The following is an 11556-nucleotide window of genomic DNA, read 5'->3' as shown; positions in this document are numbered from 1 at the left end:
TGTCAGTTTTTAAACTTTTGTAATCAAGTTTGTTTTATTATGAAAATTGAAAAAAAAATGTTTCATTGTTGTTACCTTTCATATTGGTCCGAGCTACGCTCGGTCTGATTCATGCGGGGTCATGATACGTAGGCAATCTCCATAAGATTCGACCACCACTAAAATAAAAAAAATATAATAATAAATAAATAAAAGAGAGTGTGGAAGATTTTCAGGGGGGCACAATTGTCTAACTGCTTAGGTACATTGTATCTCTGATACATGATTGTCTGTCCAATGCCCTAACACTAACGTGATGGCTTCCTTTTGATGTGTCCATGTATAGAAAGTGGTTGGTTGTGGTAACTCCTCCCTGCAAAGCAAAATCAAAGGACAATGGCTCAGAACCGCAGAACCGAGTGGATCGGTACTAATGACCGACAACAATTGGTCGAACAGAACAACGGGTTGGTAGAAGAAGTGAAAATGCTGAGACAGCATGTGGCAGACATGTATCAGGCATGGATAACGGGAAAAGCACCACCCCCTCCACCGCCAAGCCTCTTGAACTCGGTCATTTCCCAAGCACCCAACACCATAATGGAAGATTCTCCATACTCTCCATCCCAACCCATTTATGGCAGCTTTCCCAGCTATCCGAGTAGCTCCATCACTCTTCAATGCTTCTCCGCTCCCCAACACCACTTCTTTCCCCGTGACCTCAAAAGCCATACCTCGCTTCCCAGGTACCCGACTCCACGAAATGCTTACCCACCCATACAAGCCTACCAAAAGCCATCTGGATCAGGTTTCCGGCCCTGTCAACATGCAAGAATGAAGAGGTTGCTGAAACGAGGAAAGGCTCTCACCCCTATCGGGGTATCTTATGCCAGTCTGTTTAAAAGGCTAAGGCATGCTGGCTCGATTGATCCACTCCCCGCATGTACTCCAAATCCACTTGCAAGGAGCTTTGATCCGGCAGCGCGATGCGCCTACCACTCCAATGTCATAGGGCACAACATTGAGAGTTGTCATAGTTGGAGAAGGGAAGTAGAGAAAATGATCCAAGAAGGGCGGGTTGTGATTAATAACAGTGACATGGTGCACTCGAGCCCCCTCGCGAACTTGCCGACGGATGTTGATGATATTGAAGCTGGTAATGGTCTTGGCAGTATTGATGCGAAGTTCAGTGGCTAAGATGCCAGTTTTGATAAAGGGGAGGACGCTCCGTTCCTTGGTTAGCAAGAGAGAAGCTTGTGGTGGCTTATTTTGTTGTCATTTCTGTTGTCCGGATTATTAAGGTTGTAATTTGGATTTTGTCCTGTGTCAAACCTTCTTATCTTTCCATTTTGTCATAGCAGTTTGTTTAAATTTTGTCCAGTTTGTGTTAGGATTTTATTCTGGTTGTTTTGTTTGTTTTATTATTCAAACCATTTCGCCGGTAGTCTAATACAAAGCCGGTCTTTTGTTAGTTCCAGTCGTCTTTTTGTTTAGTCCTTTTATCATTTCGTTCAATGCCGATTCTAGGGACATGACATGCGCACCCAGTTTGGGCCTAATCTTAAAAGTTAATCATAAAACCCTGGAAAGGCGATTCAGACCATTTAAAGGAAATAAGGACGGTTGAGATTATTCAGAGCTCGAGTCATATGGAACTGGGGCAAGTGAAACACAAAGAAAAACCGTTAAAAGCAAGATTCGCCAAATTGGCATGAGGGTCGCCCAACGGTGCTTTAGAAGTGACAAATGAACAAACAAATGTTGAATATAATTGTCAAGTCCAGCACCACCAGAAGAGACTACGAATTTAAACTGTATTGTTTGCACTTGGCATGTTTTGAAGACTGGAATGACGAAGGCATTTTGTTCTGTTACTCAAACACTTTATCCTTCGTTAACCCCTTTTGAGCCTTATTTATTTTCCTTTCATACCCCTCGTTCGGAATTAGTAGCAATGAATAGAATACGCAAGCGCGGCAGGTAAACAAAAGAAGAAAAAAGAAAGAAAAGAAAACAACAAAACGAAAAAAAAATGGTAACAAAAAAAAAAGTCAAATGAAAAAGAGGAATTGGGAACTACGTTTGACCTGATTCCTCAAAGAGGATACGTAGGCGCTTCACGGCTCGGTCATAGTTTTGAAAAAAATATAAATCAATCAAGTAAAATATCCCCAAGCAAGAAACTGGGGCAAAAGTTGCGTTTGTGGTAAATAAATCTAGTTCCGAAAGTTGTAACTAATAACCCAGAATTAATGCATTTTTGAGCCTTTAATACCCTTTTTTTCTAGCCCTATCCAAAACCCACATTACGGTCCAAAGAAAGACCTTCTGACCAGTCTTCAAAAGATGCCAAGTCAGACAAATGAGAGTCTTACCGGCGAACATAACATTCTGTTCCACAGCAGAAAGGACTCTAATCTCCAGTAGAGAGAGTCATATCGGCAACACTCCAAATCCCCAGCTGGAAAGTGATACAAATGAGAGAGTCTTATCGGTGAAAACCTTCACAGGCACCATAAGGCGATGAAAGCTGAGAGAAGAACAAAAAATGAGAGAGACTTGATAGTGAAAACCCTTCGGGCACTACAAGTCGAATAAGATTAAGAATCCAATGGGGAATCGCCAATTGAAGATCTTGAAAGATGATTGACGGTAGAGGATAGGCCACATACGCATGTCATGGCCATTAGAGTCGGTATCTGCGTTTGATAGGTTTTTATTTATAGTTTCTTTTGTAAAAGAGTCATCGTTTCCTTTGTCTTTTGTTTTGTATCTTTTATCTTTCTCCTTTCATAAAAAATTTTCCCCAATAGAGTCTGTCCGGTCAGAACAAGTATGAAATGACTTCAAAATATGTCATCAGCTTCCCAATTATACAAAATGAGATCTGACTAGTGCATCCAAATGGTGTAGTCAGCGAGGAACAAGCGCGAGGCCAGTGTCAAGAAAATATCCCCAGCAAAAGGGAATTGACAAAAGGATTGACGAGTGTCAAAAGGGATATCCTTGCCAAAACCAAAGTTATAAACCTCAAGGCCAAATCCCGTGGGCAAATCAAGGAGAGCAATGAGCATGATTTGAGAAATTCATACTAGGACTAAAAGGTCGGGGAAATGCCAGCTTCCGAGCTATGTCACAAAAGAAGACGGATATCCCTAGCAGGAAGGGATTATCCCCAGCACATAATATCATCCCCAACAAGCTGTGGAACGCAGAGCAAGGAAGGAGAAAGGGAAAAGTCATCCCAGTAGGGGTATCACAACCAATCACCATGTTTTAAACTGACAAATTTTGTTTGATTTGAAACAGGTAAAGGAAATGGCATTGATGCCAGAAATGCATGCCGCAAGGGATATTATCAAACTGGGGCAGAAAATTTTCCTTCCGCTTAGAAAATTTTCTGGAAGACAGGTACCCATGCGGGAAAGAATAAAGATAACGCCAGTCTCAAGGGAAGTGGTCTTAGAACCAGTGTTGCCCCCAATATAATAAGTTCTATGGAGGAAGTTGTTCCCCAGCAAAGGGATGAAACTTGAGCTTAGTGAAGCACTAGTTCTGAAAGAATCAGAATCCCCCAACAGTGTTATCCTCGACAGCGTTATCCCCAGCTGATAACATTTTACCCCCCAACAGGTAAGTAAATAATTCCCCAACAGTGTTATCCCCAACAAGTATTCGAGGTAAGACATTTTCAAGTCTTAAGGATATTTTGGGTTCATCCGCCCTCGAATAGGATATTTTGGGTTCATCCGCCCTCGAATAGGATATTTTGGGTTCATCCGCCCTCGAATAGGATATTTTGGGTTCATCCGCCCTCGAATAGGATATTTTGGGTTCATCCGCCCTCGAATAGGATTTTATTTTCAAAGTTGTTGTTGAAGCCAGGCGCCCACCTAAATAACGAGAGGAATACTTTTCTTGTCTGTCCATTGCATATTTTAGGCGCCCACCTGTATAACAAGGGAATACATTCCACGCCTTTGCCAATAGGGGACGCACTTCCTAAGTCTAGTTCTGCCAATAAGAGACGCACTTCCTAAGTTAGTTTCACCCATAGGAGACGCATTTCCTCCTAAGTTTAGTTTTACCCATAGGAGACGCATTTCCTCCTAAGTTTAGTTTACCCATAGGAGACGCATTTCCTCCTAAGTTTAGTTTACCCATAGGAGACACATTTCCTCCTAAATTTACTTTTACCCATAGGAGACGCATTTCCTCCTAAGTTTAGTTTACCCATATGAGACGCATTTCCTCCTAAGTTTACTTTTACCCATAGGAGACGCATTTCCTTCTAAGTTAGCATTGAAGTTAGGAGCCCGCCCATATAACAGAGGCATACATTTCTGTCCTTTTACTTTCTGTTCTAGGTCGCCCACCAGTAAAATGCGGGAATACATTTCAGTTCTAGGTCGCCCACCAGTAGAATGCGGGAATACTTTTAAGTTCTAGGTCGCCCACCAGTATAATGCGGGAATACATTTCAGTTCTAGGTCGCCCACCAGTAAAATGCGGGAATACTTTCTGTTCTAGGTCGCCCACCAGTAAAATGCGGGAATACTTTCTGTTCTAGGTCGCCCACCAGTAAAATGCGGGAATACTTTCTGTTCTAGGTCGCCCACCAGTAAAATGCGGGAATACTTTCTGTTCTAGGTCGCCCACCAGTAAAATGCGGGAATACATTTCAGTTCTAGGTCGCCCACCAGTAAAATGCGGGAATACTTTCTGTTCTAGGTCGCCCACCAGTAAAATGCGGGAATACATTTCAGTTCTAGGTCGCCCACCAGTAGAATGCGGGAATACTTTTAAGTTCTAGGTCGCCCACCAGTATAATGCGGGAATACTTTCTGTTCTAGGTCGCCCACCAGTAAAATGCGGGAATACATTTCAGTTCTAGGTCGCCCACCAGTAAAATGCGGGAATACTTTCTGTTCTAGGTCGCCCACCAGTAAAATGCGGGAATACATTTCAGTTCTAGGTCGCCCACCAGTAAAATGCGGGAATACTTTCTGTTCTAGGTCGCCCACCAGTAAAATGCGAGAATACTTTCTGTTCTAGGTCGCCCACCAGTAAAATGCGGGAATACATTTCAGTTCTAGGTCGCCCACCAGTAAAATATGGGAATACATTTCAGTTCTAGGTCGCCCACCAGTAAAATGCGGGAATACATTCATGTTCTAGGTAGCCCACCAGTAAAATGCGGGAATACTTTCAGCTCTAGGTCGCCTACCAGTATAATGCGGGCATACATTTCATAATTTTGCATTGAAGCAACTTTTTAGTCTTGTATTACAGATTTTGGAATCAGTAACCCTACCAGAAGGCGGAAGGTTACAACATGAATCCCCAGCAGTAAACAATAAAATCCCCAGCACCGGGAAGCGGAAGGTTGCAACAAGAGGTCCCAGCATAAACTCAAGTCCATGTGTCAAAAGGAAGAAAAGCATCGGAAGAAAAGCACCGGAGGAAACACAAGCCGACAAGAAAGCAAGGCAACAAAAACAAATTTTGGTCTAGCCTAGCTTCTTGTTTTCTTTTAAGCACGGTGTAACAAGGAGATCGGTAAGCAGTAGTAATAGCATGCAACAACAGTAACATTGCAGTCCCACGGTAGTCCCAGCTACCAAAAACTTCCCGAACTACATTGACCTGATTCCTGTTTAGCCCAGGATATGTAGGAAACCTTTGAAGCAAAGGTTCGGTCAAATCTTTTTCAAAAAATGCTTCAACGGAGTACTCGGATGGGCAAAAATCACTCGCTTTATCTTTGCACGAAAACCCTTCATGTCTCCGTGCAAAGAGGGGCAGCTGTAAGCACGTGATTTTTGCCCTATATGAGAATTACTCCCAAAAAATTCAAAAATAAAATGATTTTTCTTTGGTGTGCAATTTTGTGATATTTTGTGATATTTTGAATAATTATTTGTATTTGTCTTTGCGTGTTTATTTGCTAAATTAATAAAAAATACAAAAATATGTCACATTTTGCATGTAGGATTTAATTCTATAATTGTTACTAATTAAATTTGTTTACAAAAAATGAAAATTACAAAAATAGGCATCTTTTGCATTTTTAGCATTTAATGTCCAAATATACAATTTTATGCTTAATTATTACTTAATTGTGCGTTAATTGTTATTTGGAGTTAATTTGCACTTTTATAACTTAATTTAGTTCTTAATAATAGTTTAAGTATTTTTATAATTTAGTTTTAGAGAAATAAAAGAAGAAAAGAGAGCGAAAATATAAAGAAAGTCGGAATTGGGCCTCTTCTTCGATTTCAAGCCATAGGCCCAAAAAATGGCCCAATCTTCCCTACGACCCAGTCCATTTCGAACTGGGTCGACCCAGTCCATAACCCAACATCCTATTATCTTACAAACAACACAAAACAAAAAAAAAAAGAGAAGAAAACCCTAAAAAATCTAACCAATCCGCCCCCCTCCTATCTTCTTCTTCTTCCTCAAGCTCACATCCCTTCCAACCATGGCTGCCCCTCTCCCATTCCCTTCATCCCCACGTCACACTCACACACACACTCACCAAACACATCCAAGCTGACCTCCCATGAACGACCTCAAGAACCTAAGCGACCAAAGCTTCATCGAGCTGCTTCATCTTCCAGTCCAAACGTGTTGCGGACTGCTGCTGCCATGGTTGCCATTAACACTGCTTCAAGCTCGAGTTTTCTGCTTGCTGCGTCGACCACCTTCCTTCTCCTCGACGAACAGCTGCTACTGCCCGTCGAACCCACGCGAACGCCACCCAAACCAGTCCGGCAATCCCCCGAGCTACTGTTGTCCGCCATAGCTTTCCTCCTCGTCGAGCAGCTGCTCGACGTCCAGTCGTCCCCAGCTGCGGACTGCTGCTCCTTCCTCTCCATCTTCTTCGTTTATTCGTCGTTGTTTCGAATCGGTTAGTTGGTTTATGTTTTCAAATTTCGTCCATATTTTTTTGTTGTTCGTTGTTTTTCGGATTCAAAATCGATAAATGATTCAATGTTTGTTTTGTTTGTCCGTAGTTGAAATAATTTTAGTTTGTTCATATGTTTCGTTAAATTAATTTTCAGATTTCAAAATAGAAGTTTAATTAGTTGTTTTCATGTTTATTTCATGTTTGTATTATTGTTTAAGTAAGTATTTGTTAGTTTGATGTTTGTTAGATTCAAATTGAAATTTAATCAACTATTTCTTCAATTTGTTTCATGTGTTTATGTATTGTTAGAAATTGTTAATATTGTTAAGTTCAAGTTTAAGTTCATAATTGTTTCTTCGTCGATCTTGTTATTTGTTTAAAGAATTTAGTTGTATTAAAGGAATATATTGTTTTAATCGTTTAATCCGTCATGTTTGTTGTCTTAAAATAGATTCATTCATGTTCATACTTTGTTTGGATGATCTTGAATCCGAATTTTGTATAGTTTGATTTCTTGTTTACCATTTATGATTATTGCTTGAATTGTTCTTATAATCTTGTTTAAAGTTTAATATAAGAATTGTTTGTTGTAATGTTGTTAGAGTTGATTTTAAGTTCAATATGATTGAATTTAGAAATCTTCATACTTTGTTTGTTGTTGTTGTTGAATCCGAAAATAGGATTGTTTGTTGCTAAAATATTGTTCAATCAAATTTTAGTTGTTCTTGGTTGTTCAATTTGTGTTCATGTGATTTGTTGTTGAAATGTTGTTAAAATCATGTTCATGTGATATTGTTGTTATGATGTTCATCCGTGTTCATATTGTTGTTTGAACATTGTTAGAAATTGATCATATTGTCTATATTTTGGTTAAGTTTGATTAATTGATGTGTTATAGCTGATGGGTAGTTTGGTAAATTTGTAATACGTTCAGGGGTAGTTTGGTAATTTCAGTAAGGTCGGAAGGGGTAGTTTAGGAATTGTACATTTTGAAATTGTTTATTTGAAGCATGGGGGACAAAATGAAATGGGGTGGGTTGTGATATAGTTGTTTAATATAAAGGGGGGACAAGATTTAAATTAAAGGGGAATCTTGCATTATTTTAAATGAAGCATGGGGGACAAAATGAAATGGGGTGGTGTGATATGTTATTTAATGTAATGGGAATGAGTGGGAAGATAATGGGTTTGGTAGAGAAAATGGGTTGATTTTAATTAATGGGAAGATTTTATGAGATGGGTTATAAGAAGTCTTGAAATGAGAATAAAAAGAGGGAGATAGAGAAAAAATACACAGATACGAGAGAGAGAAACAAATCTGAAAATAAGAGAGAGAAAAGGGCTGAACATTTAAGATATAGAAAATTCCGAAAAATATTTAAGCTTTCAAATAAGAAAAAAACTAAAAAAATATTCTGCTTTCTTTTGTTGTTTGAAATCAGAATTAATTGTTGTTTCATCAAAGCTGGAAGCTTTTGTTTTTTTGGATTACTACTCCACCGGTCCGTTACTGGGTTGTTACTGTTGCTGGGCTATTGTTGTTGTGTTGGACTGATTTTACTGCTGCTGCTGATTCTCATATTCATTTTCTTTTGCTTCCAATATCAGGTACGCAACTGAAAAGCTGGTTATTGTAATCCGAAATATGAAGCGTGAATACATATGAAGAATGAAAATTTGAAGTTTTAATTTCGTTTTTTTTTCTTTGTTCCTTTTGTTGATTGTATTTAAGCTATTTCATGAATTACTAAATAATAATTGGAATAAGAAAATAATATCATAAGTTAGTCTGTAATAAATCGGTTTGGCAAAATAGGTTAATTCACTAGTTATGAAGGCTTCAAGATTATAGGTTGATCATGAACAAGTAGCTAAATTTAGCTAAGACACGAATTTAAATTAAACATCGTAAATTAGGCATTAAGGCATGACTTGAGCTTAAGCAAGATTAGAAGAACGTTTAAGTCTAATAAACTTTCTAATAAGCTTTAGTAATTATGGTTAAATTTAGTTTCAAATGATTGTGAATAATTAATCTCAATAATATTTTTAAAAAAAATAACAATGCTAAGTTTTAATCTAGCTATATTTGTTTATTTTGAATATTAGTTGTTGAATTTTTATTTAATTTATAATTTTCGAAATTAAGAATAAAATCCCTTTTTCATCAATATTTGTATGAATCGAGCAATTAGCGTGTCATGTTTTCTTAAATAATAATAATAAAAAAAACGTAATTAATTAGGATTTTCTTTATTCATTTTAGAGACTAATTTTAAATAGCAAAATGTAGTCGCTTTAAGATTTATCCATTTAGGAAAATAAATGAGATGAGCCTCGCTTAATAAAATGTATAGATTGCGGGGCCCTCAATAAATGTACATTTAATTGCTTAGAATTAAGGAGGAGTCGTTTTAGTAAATTTCACGGCCCTACCCCAAAGTAATAAATCGCTAATTGCTTTAGGCGCGATATAATAATAATACATTCTTAAACACGGGTATGCATTTATGCGACCCAAATCCAAATCCCAAAACATTGAATAAAAATACGTTCCGGATCGTGGATGCATTTTATGTGACCCAATCCAAAGACATGTTTTTTTTAACGATGTTCACATTCTTTAAAAAATATAATAATGAAAGCGGTAAAAAGATAAAACTTGCACATGAGTCCATATTTGTATAAAATCAGATAATCAAGCCAAATATAACAGTTGAGCGACCGTGCTAGAACCACGGAACTCGGGAATGCCTAACACCTTCTCCCGGGTTAACAGAATTCCTTATCCGGATTTCTGGTTCGCGGACTGTAATACAGAGTCATTTTTCCTCGGTTCGGGATTAAAATAGGTGACTTGGGACACCCTAAATCTCCCAAGTGGCGACTCTGAAATAAAGAAATAAATCCCGTTTCGACTGTCCTTTAATTGGAAAAAACTCCCTACGCCCTTCGCGGGGTCGGAAAAAGGAGGTGTGACAGCTCTGGCGACTCTGCTGGGGACATATGACCCAGAACCACTGGTTCAGGGTTAGAAATTCTGGCACCGCCTGCCCAATGAGCTAGAGGTAGGGGTCAGGGAGCCAGAGGTAGGGGTCAGCCCGCTAGAGGTGGAGGTCAGGCCGTTAGAGGTAGAGGCCAGGCCGCTAGAGGTAAGGCCAGCCAGCAGGAGGCCGTCCTAGAGATATGGTTCAGAGTGGTAGGGCCCAGCCCCGATGTTATGCTTTCCCAGCCAGGCCTGAGGCTGAGTCCTCCGATGTAGTTATCACGGGTACTGTTCTAGTTTGTAGTGGATATGCTTCAGTTTTTTTTGATCCAGGGTCTACATACTCCTATGTGTCTTCTTATGTTTCTTCATACTTGGTTGTGCCTCGTGATTCTTTGAGTGCTCCCGTATATGTGTCCATGCCAGTAGGTGATTCTATTGATGTAGATTATGTCTATCATTCGTGTGTGGTTGTTATTGGGGGTCTTGAGACTAGTATAGACCTCCTACTTCTTGATATGGTGGATTTCGATATCATTTTGGAAATGGATTGGTTGTCCCCTTATCATGCTATATTGGATTATCACGCCAAGACCGTTACCTTAGCCTTACCGGGGTTGCCTCGATTGGAGTGGAGAGGGACTCCTGGTCATTCTACCAATAGGGTTATCTCTTATATGAAGGCTCGATGTATGGTTGAGAAGGGGTGTTTGGCTTATGTTCGTGATTCCAGTGTTGAGGTTCCTTCTATGGATTCTATGACAGTTGTTCGGGAGTTTCCAGAGGTGTTTCCTGCAGACTTGTCGGGGATGCTACCCAACAGGGATATTGACTTTTGCATTGATTTGGCTTCCGACACTTAGCCCATTTCCATTCTGCCGTACCGTATGGCCCCGCTAAAGTTGAAGTAATTAAAGGAGCAGTTGCAAGATTTGCTTGATAAGGACTTTATTAGACTAGTGTCTCGCCCTGGGGTGCGCCGATATTGTTTGTTAAGAAGAAGGATGGATCGATGAGGATGTGTATAGATTATCGACAGTTGAATAAAGTCACCATCAAGAACAAGTATCCATTGTCGAGGATTGATTATTTATTTGATCAGCTTCAGGGTGCCAAAGTGTTTTCGAAGATTGATTTGAGATCTGGCTACCATCAGTTGAGGATTAAGGCATTGGATGTCCTTAAGACAGTTTTTCATACTCGATATGGGCATTATGAGTTCTTAGTGATGTCATTTGGGTTGACAAATACCCCAGCAACATTTATGGATTTGATGAACCGAGTGTTCAAGCCCTATCTGGATTCCTTTGTGATTGTTTTCATTGATGATATATTGATCTACTCCCATATCCAAGAGGAACATGAATAGCATCTTCGAGTCGTTCTTCAAACTCTGAGGGATAGCGCGTTATATGCTAAGTTTTTGAAATATGAGTTTTGGTTAAGTTCAATTGCGTTCTTGGGACACGTTGTATTATCAGAGAGTATTCAGGTGGATCCTAAGATGATTGAGGCCGTCAAGGAATGGCCTAGGCCCACATCAGCTATACATATCCGGAGTTTCTTGGGTTTGGCAGGTTATTACTATCAGTTTGTGGAGGGGTTTTCATCTATAGTAGCCCCGATGACCAGGTTGACCCAGAAAGGTGCCTCGTTTAGGTGGTCGAACGAGTGTGAG

Source organism: Nicotiana tabacum, chromosome 16, assembly GCF_000715075.1.
Source record: "Nicotiana tabacum cultivar K326 chromosome 16, ASM71507v2, whole genome shotgun sequence".
Classification (NCBI taxonomy): domain Eukaryota; kingdom Viridiplantae; phylum Streptophyta; class Magnoliopsida; order Solanales; family Solanaceae; genus Nicotiana; species Nicotiana tabacum.
The sequence above is the reverse complement of the archived record's forward strand: the minus strand, read 5'-3'. Positions refer to the sequence as shown.